We start from the raw sequence: 13,319 nt of genomic DNA on the forward strand, positions 1-13,319 counted from the left end.
TCATTTTTCCTTTTTTCAAGATTCATAAAAAAATTATATATAGTCATATAAGACGGCAAATATCATTTTGTTGAAATCTGAGAAAACACTTAATACTCCCTAGTACAGAGATTCCCTGGTAAATTGGTTGTATCACACAAAAAAATGTTTCTTTCCCTGCTTTCATGGAATAAGAGAAAGAAGATATAGTTAGTTCGTGTCAAGTAATCCAATATTTAATAATAATATAGAAAATATACTGTATAAAATATAAAATAGAGTAATTATTCTTGCCCAACGTATCTGGGTCTGTAGATGAAACATGTTATTGCTTAAGGAAATGGGTAATTTTTAAAAATATTACATAGACTTTGTTATGTGGCTCTGAAAAAGATGCTGAATAAATGGAGAGCCCAAGGAATATCAAGGAAAACCAGTTATAATCTTGGTAATTAGTGTGATCTCACATTGTCAAACAATACACAAGAGTTGCCATCCTTCATACTTTGGCACCAAATAAAAAGGTAGTACTTCTAAGAGATACTTCAAGATTTATATCTCCATGACAAATTTTTTTGTTGTACAGTAGGGCTTATTCTGTTATAATTAGAACCATAAACATATATACAAGTCATATAAAAACAATGGTATCAATAATAGCAGGCTATTCTTGTACTTCTTTTGCCCAAGTATCTTAACCATATAAAAGACAGTCACTATCCTACAGAATAGATAATGTTTATATATAATGTTGTATATAAAACAATAAGTATTCACAATTTTAGATAAGAATTTAGTGAATCTGAGTTAACAGACCAAAACTCTAAAACTTTTTTCTCAGTTAGGTTTACTATTAGTTCTGATTTAATAAGTAGAAAATATCTTATATACTATTTAATTTCAATTGGAGGAGATATATATATATATATATATATATATATATATATATATATATATCAGACTTTTATATACATAAAGAAAAAATTTCACTGGCAATACATCTGGAATATGCTATGTGTTCACTTCTCTACTCATATTTATTGGCATATTAGAGTTCTGAGATGTCCTAAAGTAAATTCAATGCAAACATTTGACCTTATATTTTCCACGCTATCTGACCACTTTTTTCCACCTCAGAACATTCACTCACATTTCAAGGATGTTTCATGACACTCAGTTTGAGAAATCCTGGTCTACTGTCTACTGTATGCTGGGTGCTTCATATGTGATGGTTCACTTACTCCTCCAAATAACATTTTATATATGAATAAAGTAACATTTACAAGTTTTTCTGAATTGTTCTAATTCTCACAATAGTTGTGGAACTGGGATAAAATTTAGTAAGATTCCTGATTTGAGCACATAACTGTAGTTTCTGAGAGAGGTATAAAAAGAAAATCAACCCACAAACAAACAAAAGCGAGACAGACTCTCAGAAGGAGTAAGGTAATGCACAAGTCAAGTGTAGAGGGAGTAAGCCGCAGAAAGTAACACAGAAGCCCAGCTATAAGAGCTGGGACACATATTGGAGACCGTTTCTTGTGAACAAAGTATAATGAAAGTAATAGCCTATGATTAAGCTTTCGAATCTCCCTCCATTGCAGTAGAGTCCCTTAAAATATAGAATTGGTCCAAGACACATCAGAGTCAAGCCTATGAATTATTATAAATGGCACTGGATATTGGGGCATAAGAAAAGTAAAGAAGTCTCCATGGGAATGTGCATTGGGGTTAAGCAGTCTGAAGACAGCTACGAAGGGACTGGAAAACTCGTCAGAAGAAGCCAATCCGAAGAGGCTACATGCTGTGTGATTCTAACCATGGGACATTGTGGAAAAGGCAAAACTACTGAGGCTGTAAAACAGTCAGTGTTGCCAGAGGTTTGCAGTGGAGGAGGAATGAATAGGTGGGGCACGGAGGATTTTTAGGGAAGTGAAAATTCTCTGTATGATACTGTAATGATGGATACGTGCCATTACATAATTCTCCAGACCATAGAATGTATAATACTAAGAGTGAACCCTATGGTAAACTATGAACATTAGGGAATTATGATATATCAGTGCAGGTTCATCAATTGTAGCAAATTTACCACTCTGAAGGGGATGTCAGTTATGGAGAAGGCTATGAAAGTGGGTATTTGAGAAACCTCTGTATCTTCCTCTCAATTTTGTTGTGAGTTTAAACTGTTCTAAAAAATTTAATTCTTTGAAATAATTTAGGAGGTAGGCAATAGGGAGGTATTACATATTCTTGGGTAATAAAAGAGGAGCTGTAGGAAAGTTATCAGGGTCTGAAAAGGGAAAGAGATTGGAACCAGTCAAGTACAGTAACTCAGAGAGAGGAAATATGGGTTAAAGTAAGATTTATGTAAAAGGGAAGGGTGAGAATAAAGTGGAGTGAGTGAATCATATTGCATTTCCTAAGAATTGATAATACTCATGAGAGTACTGGATATAGGAAATGAGAGTAACATTACAAACAGAATTACAAACATGGTTCACATACATAAATTCTAAACAAAAGAACTCCAAAATTTCCTACAAAAATTTAGAATATTGCTATAGCTACACACACACACACACACACACACACACATACACACACACAAACACACACACAACTTGAAGAAAGAGGCAGTTGAATTTGATCTAAGGCATGTTAAATTTGAGGTAACAAGATATCCAAGTATTTTAAGTTTTTCATATAGGAGTAAGAGTTAAAATCTAAAAGTAGATGAATTCAGACTTAGAAATTGAAAAAGGACAAATAGTAAATTTTTTATATTAATGTTTTTGGTTATTCTAACAATAATTGTCAATTAAATCAGATTAACTTAAAACAGATATTAAAAAGAGTCAGTATTTTCAATGAAGTCTAGTTCACATTTATATTAATAAAAAACGTCAACATATTTTAGGCCATTATCCCTGAAAATGAATAAAAGTATACAATTTTGCACCTGCCTCATATTATTTTTTGTAACAAAACCAAAGATTTTGAAATTTCTCAGACAACAACACAATGCAAAATAAAAGCATAACACCCAAAACCTCATGATTTGAATTAGAATTCAATGTACATTTCTTCTAGTTGTAATTGTCTTGTCTATCATTCCCCAGATCGCAAATTAGATTTATTTGGCACCATGCCAGAGAATGGGCCTTTAAATTATAGTGAGACTCAGCTTTTACATACAGCATTACTGAAGATGCTCACAGCAAAGCTGGGCAGTGCTAGAATGGAATGGGTGACAGATGTAGTTTCAATTCTGGCAGAGTGACTTAAAAACAAACCCTCAATTTTAAATACTGTTTAAAGAAATTAGACATATATTAACCATCAGTACAGAGAGAAAGCAAGTGCGAGACAGATAACACCAAATTAAAATATTTTTAGAAGCAAACATTGAAATGGTGTGCTTTAAAAAAAATCCATAAAATCAGTTCTATGTAGTTAAATACTCCAAACACTTTTCAGAAAGAACCTAACCGTTGACCTCCTGATTTTGAATGTATTATATCAAATTGCAGGTTAAGATAGTACATAGGTTTAGGAGTAAAAATCTCATAGAACAACTTCACATTTAAAAAAAAAAAATCTTTCCTCCTCTTCAGATTAAATCAGATGTCTAACAAAATGTTGATATATACTTCAGGTATCGGTTATTAACTAAAAAAAAAAAGGATGTTAGAGACTGGTGTCTCATTTTAAAAAAATGAAAAAGAATATAATTGAATCGGTTTAATGATTTGTTCAAAAAGAATTTCAGATTTCAGAACAGTCTTGTAACTGAAAGATATTTTTTAAAAATCCATATTTTATTAGTCTACTTACAATTAAGATTTTATTTGACATTAAAATCATATCAACCTAGTTCTGTTTTACAATTTTTGAAAGCTGGCATATATAGGTGTGAATGTCATTAGTGATATATATCCTCTCTGAAATAAATATAGAGTGACAGATTTTCTGTGATATTGATAAACATATTTGTATTATATGGACATTTATCGTGAAAACAAATAGAGGAAGGGGATCTCTAACCACAGGTACATTGCCACGTACCTTGATGTGTGTGTGTGTGTGTGTGTGTATGTGTGTGTGTGTGCGCGCGCGCGCTTTTAAGGGCATCCCAGGGATGTTTAGCATTTTAAACAAACATGTTCATGCCCAAATCCTTTCTTTAAAATAGGGTTTATTGAGCCATATGCTAGTCAGAAAGACCAGGTCCTGGGTCCTGCAGTCTGAATTATCAGCAGAAATGCTAGGTGGAAAAGGCAAACATGTCCATCATTCTGGAGCTGATGGGACTCTTATAGAATGAGTTGAGGAAGAAAGATGCAAGTTGTTTTGAAAGAACTTACACTGGCTATAGATAAAGGGAATGGGAGAAGGGCCTAGTTCTAGGATAGATGCGGAGTCCGTGAAAGAGAAACAATGACTCTTTTTGGATTGATCATGGGCAACAGTCTAGAAAATCTGTGCATAAGCAAGATGCAGTAGTGCCTAGTGGTCAGTTATTCACCTATTCTCTCTCGATACTCTCGGAAACAGCCACTTGGAAGTTCATTCAAGGTTTCGACAAACATACGGGAATATAAGTAGTTCTCTGTTGGTTTTCCACCCACAGCTGTTGACTGATTAACTTCTCTTGCCTCTTCTTTCTGCCCTCTGGATTTCTGTAATTTAATTTAGGATATCTCAAGATGTTTGTTTTGTCAACCATGACGATAGAAAGGTTTGTATGGATATCTCCAAGAAACTCAGCACTAAGGATTTTTTATCAATACAATATGTACAAGTAACTCTTGTGCTTACCCACAAGTGATTGTTGACGATAAGTATAGCAAAAGAGGATCTTACCAACAATTGACTTTCTAACACAAGAGGCATTTGGGATTCAAGTTGGAAAGCAGATAGTAGGTGAATATAAATTATTTAATATTTACTTATTTGCTGAGCAATGACTTATGTGTCCTAGGAATTGGGGAGAAAAACGGAAATGTGTCATACACCCGAACAGAGATAGTCCTGTGTTTACCATGTTAGAGGTTCACAGTAATTCAGTCATGTAGGCAATTAAACTGCATGTGATCAAAACTTACTACCATAAGATAAAACAATCTGGATGCTGCAATGAAATATAAAGGTAAACTGAAGTATCTAAAATACTGCCTGTGAGAAGTGGGCAGAAAAAACCTATGTGCATTAAGAAAGGTAACATCAGGAGAGTAAACATAAGAATAATGGGCATTATGGAAAGTGAGGAAGAGGAACAGGGATTAGAAAGCATTTTCAGACAAATAGTTGATGAGAATTTCCCAAAGCTAAGAAATGAGCTGGAGCTTGGAATTCAAGAAGTCAACAGAAACCCAATTATCTCGACCCAAAAAGGCCTTCACCAAGACATAATGTATTCATATTGCCAAAAATCAATGACAAAGACAGAATTCTCAAGGCAGCCACGGAGAAGAAAATGATAACTTATTTAAAAACAAAAACAAAAATGTTAGATTATCCTTGGACTTCTCAGCACAAACCATACAAGCCAGAAAAGAATGGAATCAGATATCTAAACTATTAAGTGAAAGGAACTACCAGCCTAGAATAATGTATCCAGCTAAGCTCTCCTTTACATATGAAGGAGAAATTAAGACCTTCCAGACATACAAAAGTTGAGAGAATTCTCCACCATGAGGCCTGCACTACAGGAAATACTGAAAGAGGTCAGTTCTTTAAAGCAAAATGACCCCCCAAAGAAGTACATAATTGAGAGTAAGGTGACTATTAGGCAAATAAAAGCAGAGGAGTGCAACCCTTACCAAAAATAAAACAGGGGGTTATAAGCTTAAAGAACAAGCAGAGAATTGCTACAGCAAGATAGTAATGAAGGTTCAGCATACATAGGGACAAATTGAGATAACAATGACTAAAAAGGGGAGGATTAAAAGATCTAAATTTGCAATGGGGAATGGAGATAAGGTGCATGCAGAAGAAAATAGACGACTGTGTGTGTGTGTGTGTGTATGTGTGTGTGTGTGTATAAAACTATCCTTTGTATATTTGTAATGGTAACCACACACCAAAGATTCAAAAGAAGAAGAACCAGAGGAAAAACCCACAAAAGTCAACCAAAATAAAAACAAAAAAACACAAGGACAAGGAAGCAATGGAAAAACTGAGCTACCAGAAAGCAAAAGATAAAATGGCTATAAGAAGAAACTCATATTTAAATAATCATCATAAATGTAAATGGACTGAACTTACCAATAAAAAGGCAAAGAGTTGCAGAATGGATCAAAAAACAAAACCCAACCATATGCTGCCTCCAGGAGACACATTTCAGCTCCAAAGACAAATATAGACTCAAAGTGAAAGGTTGGAAAATGATAATTCAAGCAAACAGCATTCAAAGAAAAGCGGGAGCAGCGGTACTAATATCAGACAAAATAGACTTCAAAATAAAAAAGGTAAAGTAAGATACTGAGGACACTTCATAATAATAAAGGGACTCCTGCACAAGAAGACACAACACTTATTAATATCGATGCTCCCAATCAGGGAGCCCCGAAATATGTAAATCTATTACTAACAGAACTAAAGGGAGAAACAGAATAAAATACTATCGTAGTAGACCTAAATATGCTGTCAGATATGGACAGATCATCTGACAGAAAATTAATTAGGAAATAACATCTTTAAATAACACATTAGACCAACTGGATATAATTGACATTTACAGAGCATTCCATCCCCAAACAGCTGCTTATACATTCTTCTCTAGTGCACATGGAACATTCTCAAGAATCAACTACATACTGGGACACAGAGATAGCCTCAACAAATATTAAAAGGGTTGAAATCATACCAACCATATTCTCTGATCATAATGCTCTGAAACTAGAGATCAACTGCAGAAAGAAATCTGAAGAACAACAAATACATGGAGATTAAATAACATGCTACTGAAGAATAAGTGGGTTAGAGAAGAAATAAAAAAAGATCAAGAGATACATAGAAACGAATGATAATGATAGTACAATATAACAAAGCTTTTGGAACATGGCAAAAGTGATCATAAGAGGAAAGTTCATATCACTACAGGCCTATCTCAAAAAAAAAAAAAAAAAAAAAAAAAAAAAAAAAAAAAAAAAAAAAAAAAACAAGAATGAGCCCAAATAAACAACCTTATGCTTCATCTTAAAAAAACTAGGAAAGGAAGAACAAATGAAGCCTAAAGTCAGCAGAATGAAAAAAATCATCAAAATTAGAGCAGAAATAAATGAAATTGGAGACAAATGAACAAACAAACAAAAACGATAGAAAAAATAAACACAATAAAGAGCTGGCTCTTTGAGAAGGTTAATAAAATTGACAAACCCCTAGCTAGACTCACTAAAGTAAAAAGAGAAAGGACAAAAATAAACAAAATTAGGGATGAAACAGGGTAACTTATGACTGATATTGCAGAAATACAAAGGATCATACAAGAATGCTATGAAAAAGTATGTAATAACAAATTTAATAACCTAGAAGAAATGAACCAGTACTTAGAAAAATACAACCTTCCTCGACTAAATCAAGAAGAACTGGAAAATCTAAATAGACTGATCAGCAGCATGGAAATTGAAATAATCATCAAAAACCTTCCAAAAAATAAAAGTCCAGGACCAGATGGCTTCACCAGTGAATTCTACCAAACATTCAAAGATTTAATAACTATTCTTTTTAAACTCTTCCAAAAAGTCAAAGAGGAGGCGATACTTCCCAACTCATTTTATGAGGCCAATATTACTCTGATACCAAAACCTGGTAAAGATAACACACAAAAAAGAAAACTACAGACCGATATCTCTCATGAACACAGATGCAAAAATACTAAATAAGACACTAGCAAAATGAATACAACAGCATATAAAAAGATTATACACCACGATCAAGTGGGCTTCATCCCAGAGGCACAGGTATGCTTTAAAACATGTAAATCAATTAATATGATACACCACATAAACAAATTAAAAAATGAGAATCATATGATCATGTCAAAAATGCAGAAAAAGCCTTTGACAATGATACAGCATCCATTTATGATCAAAACACTTAACAAAATCCATATAGAAGGAAAGTACTTTAACATAATAAAGGGCATATGTGACAAACCCTCAGCCAACATTATATTTAATGGTAAAAAACTAAAAACTTTCCCTTTAAGATCAGAAACAAGGTAAGACTGTCCACTATCACTACTGTTATTCAATATGACATTGAAGGTCCTAACTAGTGCAATCAGACAAGAAAAAGATATAAAAGGAATCCAAATAGGAAACAAAGAAGTTAAACAGTAACTATTTGAGGATGACATGATTCTCTGTATAGAAAACCCTAAAGATTCCATAAGAACACTACTAGAGGCAATAAGCAAATACAGTAAAGTTTCTGGATACAAAATCAATGTTCAAAAATCCATAGTGTTCCTATACTCTAATAATGAAGTGTCAGAAAAAGAAGTAGAAAAAATAATTCCTTTTGCAATTGTACCAAAAAAACTAAAATACCTAGGAATAAATTTAATGAAACATGTGAAGGACCTACGTAATGAAAACTACAAGATCCCATTAAAAGAAATAGAGAAAGATAAAAGAAATGGAAAAATATTCCGTGTTTGGATTGGAAGAATCAACATAGTTAAAATGACCATATTACCTAAAGCATTCTACAGATTTAATGCAGTCCCCATCAAAATCCCATCGGCATTTTTTAAAGAAACAGAACAAAAAATCAGCAGATTTGTTTGGAATTGCCAAAGCCATCCTGAGAAAAAAGAATGAGGCTAGAGGCATCACTCTGCCCCACTTCAAATTACACTACAAAGCAACAGTAATCACAATGGCCTGGTATTGGCAGCAAAACGAACACATGGACCAGTGGAACAGAATTGAGAGTCTAGAAGTAAAACCATGTTTATATGGGCAAAGAATTTTTGACAAAAAAGCCAAAAACATACAATGGAGAAAGGAAAGCCTCTTCAATAAATGGTGCTGGGAAAACTGGAAGGCCACCTTCAAAAGAATGAAACTAGACTGTTATCTATCACCACACACCAAAATTAACTCCAAATGGATAAAGGACCTGAACATAAGACTGAAACAATAAAATACATAGAAGAAAACATAGGAACAAAACTCAAGGACCTTGGGCTTAAAGAAGATATTATGAATTTGATCTCAAAGGCAAGAAAAGTAAAAGCAAAAATCAATAAATGGGGCTATATCAAACTAAAAAGCTTCTGCTCAGCAAAAGAAGCTGTCAACAAGGTAAAAAGACAACCATCCGAATGGTAGCAGATATTTGCAAGCAGCGCCTCTGATAATGGCCTAATACTCAAAATATACAAAGAACTCATACAACTCAATAACCACAAAAACAAACAATCCAGTCAAAAAATGGGGAGAGGACCTGAACAGAGACTTCTCCCTAGAAGATATACAAATGGTCAACAAATATATGAAAAAATGCTCAACATCACTAGCTATTAGGGAAATTCAAATCAAAACCACAATGAGATACCATCTCACACCTGTTAGAATGGCTATAATCAACAGGACAAGTAATAACGAGTGTTGGAGAGGATGTGGAGAAATAGGAATCCTCGTACATTCCTGGTAGCACTGCAAATTGGTGCCACTATGGAAATAGTATGGAGTTTCCTCAAAAATCTAAGAATTGATCTACCATATGATCCAGTAATCCCTCTACTGGGTATTTACCCCAAAGACTTGAAAACCCATATCTGAAAAGATATTTGCACATTGATGGTCATAGCAGCATTATTCACAGTGGCCAGGACATGAAAGCAACGTAAGTGTCCTACAATAGGTGATTGGATAAAAAAAAAGCTGTGGTACATATATACAATGGAATATGACTCAGCCATAAGAAGAGATGAAATACTGTCATTTACAACAACATGGGTGAGGCTCGTGATAATCATGTTAAGCGAAGTAATTCAGACAAATAAAGTTGATAATCACATGATATCACTTATATGTGGGATATAAACCTAAAAGCAACACATGAGCAGGACAAACAAACAGAGTCTCACGGACATGGACAATAGACTATAGACTATATTGGAGGTTACCGGAGGACTATAGACTAGTGGTTTCTAATGGAGTGAGGTTGGAGTGGAGAGGTAGACAGGGTAAAGGGGGTCAAATATATGAGGACAGGGAGAGGGTGAAGTGTCACCAGTGAAGGGGATGAAATAAAATGCATCTGAAAGAAACTGGACTTTGGGTGGTAAACACACAATAGATTATACAGATGTCAAAATAGAATACATAATCGTATTAACCAATGTTACTCCAATAAACTTAATAAAAAAAAATATAGAAAAAATATTTCTGAAACTCATTCCTATTTAGGGCTTATAGTTAATTCTGTCAAAATGCTACTAGAAGTCAATTTTAGTTTGTTATTGATAAAAAAAATTAATTATATTATAATCTAAGCATCTACATAAGAAAAAATAGTAGAAATATTTTGATGACAACACAATCTTAGAAATAGTTGTCCAGCCATTTTTATTTTTAAAGTATATTTATAGAGAAATCCCTCTATTCTCACACCATTTCAAGCTTGATACTGGCAAATCTCAAAACACTCAATCCATGTAAACCAGACACATTGCATCCTCAGTGGAATTCCACTGATATTTCAAAGTTTCTTTAAGAAAGGCTGATATTCACAAAGCTTTAATTACAGTACTTTGCTTTTCACTTCATGTCAATTTAAATTCTAAGCATCAGTAAGTCATTAACATAAATTTGCATACAAGTAAAGATTATATAAATGTCACTGCAAAGCTAGGAGAGTAAACAGAGAAGTAGATGAGCCCTGAGTTGAAGTTCCTTTGCTTTAACCTGGCACAAGAATTCTGTTAATGAGAAATTTCAACTAGATGTTTTGGAATGTGCAAATGAACTTGAACATATCTAAGCATACTCCCTGAATTTGGGGATCCTGAGTGCTTTTCCCACCTTCTTTTCCATCAACCAGTAAAGAAAATGCAATACTGTGATTTCTGTGAAGAGTATTATTCTAATTGAACAAATAATTGACAAATTTAGAGTAATAATTTTTGCTCGACATATCAGCGTATCAAGATTTGTGTTTATTTATCTTGCCCACAATACTAGTGTCATCTTCGTTTTTTCACCTTTAGCTTTTCCATGAAGTTTTTATTACTCTAGTCTTGATTCCCATTTAGATAGAAAAGACTCTCAACTATGATATATCGAAACTCTTTTCTATATTTGCTATTACTTAAAACTATCTTAGAAGATGTTAGTCAAAGTTAATCCAGTACAATTTTAAAGAATATTTTCCTATACATGCAATCCTTAAGGTGGTTTTACCACCCAATTTTGGGTTTTTATACTACTATTAAATTTTAAGTTATCTTAGGGAAATGATTTTGCTTCCATCTCACATAGGAAAGAATCTTTCCTGTCCCTTCCCCAAGATCACACTTTTGGCTTCCACTTTCCCCTAGAGGAAGTGGATCTTTCCCTATGTCCTGGTTGCCAGAGATTTTCTACCCCTTTCCGGAGGCGGTTGGGTTTTGTTTTTCTTCATCTAAAATGAGTGTCTCTTTCCCTGGGCTGGGGCGGGGGGTGGGGATGGGAGGGTGGGAGGGTTTCCTGCCCATCCCCAGGAGATTAAGGTTTTGTATCATATGAAGGTAGGATTTTGAGTCTGACCCCAGTGTCAACCAATTGGCAATAAAACTATTTTTTAAAAAAAGAGAAAAAACAGTAGGCCAGATTTAGCCTGCGTGCCGTAATTTGACTATCTCTGTTTTAGAGAATTCAGATGGATGTAAGATTAAATGCAGAGGAAAAGATGAAAGGAGAAAAGGAGCCTCATGCTCTTTCCTGTGTGCTTTTTTTGCTATGTGCAAAACTTTTGTTGAGGGAATACCCACCCTCATCAAAAAATATCACATAAAACACTAATAAATAATCGTGTCCTGTGAAGCCTCCCCTTTTTAAATCATGGATCTTTTTATTGACATTTAGTTCATTGTATTTTAATTATGAGAATACAAATCCATCTCACTTAATCTATTTTGAGGTCCTTGAGAGAGGGCAATATAACTTAATGGTTTTTGTACAAACATTTTTAGGAATATAATCATGAGTCTGAAAAGAAAACTAGAATAAAACATACAAGCAACAAAAATGACTTTCCTGATGTCAAACCATGCTCATTCAGGTGTGATCTATTCTGCCTCATTTTATTATTTTCTTGAGCAATTCTTGGCTGTGAGAAAAGTGAAGGAATATTCAAGAGGCAAATAAGGGGAAATGGATCTATAAGTGGGTAACATGGCATTCAAAAAAGTAGATTTTCGAGTGGTAGGTGTTCAGTGGCAAATGTGGTAAAGATGAGGAGAATAAAAGTAAGATTTAGATAATATATGAGAAGAAAATAAGATAAAGAATTTCAAGGATTTCTGATACAAATTTAGTATTATTTTTATACATGAATGCAGTCCATTAATTTTGATCATTTTAAATAGAAAAATGTAAATATGGTTGAAGTTCATTGTGAAATAACTAGATTACTAATCCTCAGAGGTAGAGAAAGTTTTCTCTATTTTGCGGAGTGCAAAGTATTTAGATGATCAATATATTCGTTGATTGATGGCCTAAGAGTCTCCTCTCTAAGGTATTTCTAATTGTTTCATCTGGATTGTGCCACTTGAAGGGATAAAAAGGCAGGAAAAGCAAAACAGATTGTTTCTACTATAATAACAATTGACAACACTGTTGCAACGGACAAGAAAAGAATATGGGTAAAACCTGTCAGATTCTTCAAATTTAGAAAATGTGTTCAATATAAAGTGAGACATACAAGGTGTTTTTGTATTTCCTTTGAGCAATTCACAGTAAACAAATTCTAGCTTTTTCAGTTTGTCTCAAAACTCCAATTCTGATGTGGCTTTTTATACTCCCAAGTGTTGCCAAACCTTTCATTTTCCCTCTATTTTATCTCAAGACTGAAAGATGTTTGTCATATTACTAGACAACAGAGCAGAACAAAACAATACATCAAGCCCCAGCACTTGATATTGTTTTATAGAGAAAATCAGTTGAATTCTCTTGTTATTGTGTGATTAAAGAAACAGAAAGGGAACCCCAGGTAACATATTTCAGAAAATGGAAAGAATTGATGTACCTAATTAATGGTAATGGAACAAAAGTTTAGCAAATAGATTAGGAAGCAAGTAATAATTAAAATAAATACTGAAAGCCTAAATCCTGAGAGAAGAG

The sequence above is a fragment of the Rousettus aegyptiacus genome, unplaced genomic scaffold (assembly GCF_014176215.1).
Source record: "Rousettus aegyptiacus isolate mRouAeg1 unplaced genomic scaffold, mRouAeg1.p scaffold_m13_p_2, whole genome shotgun sequence".
In the NCBI taxonomy this organism is placed as follows: Eukaryota; Metazoa; Chordata; class Mammalia; order Chiroptera; family Pteropodidae; genus Rousettus; species Rousettus aegyptiacus.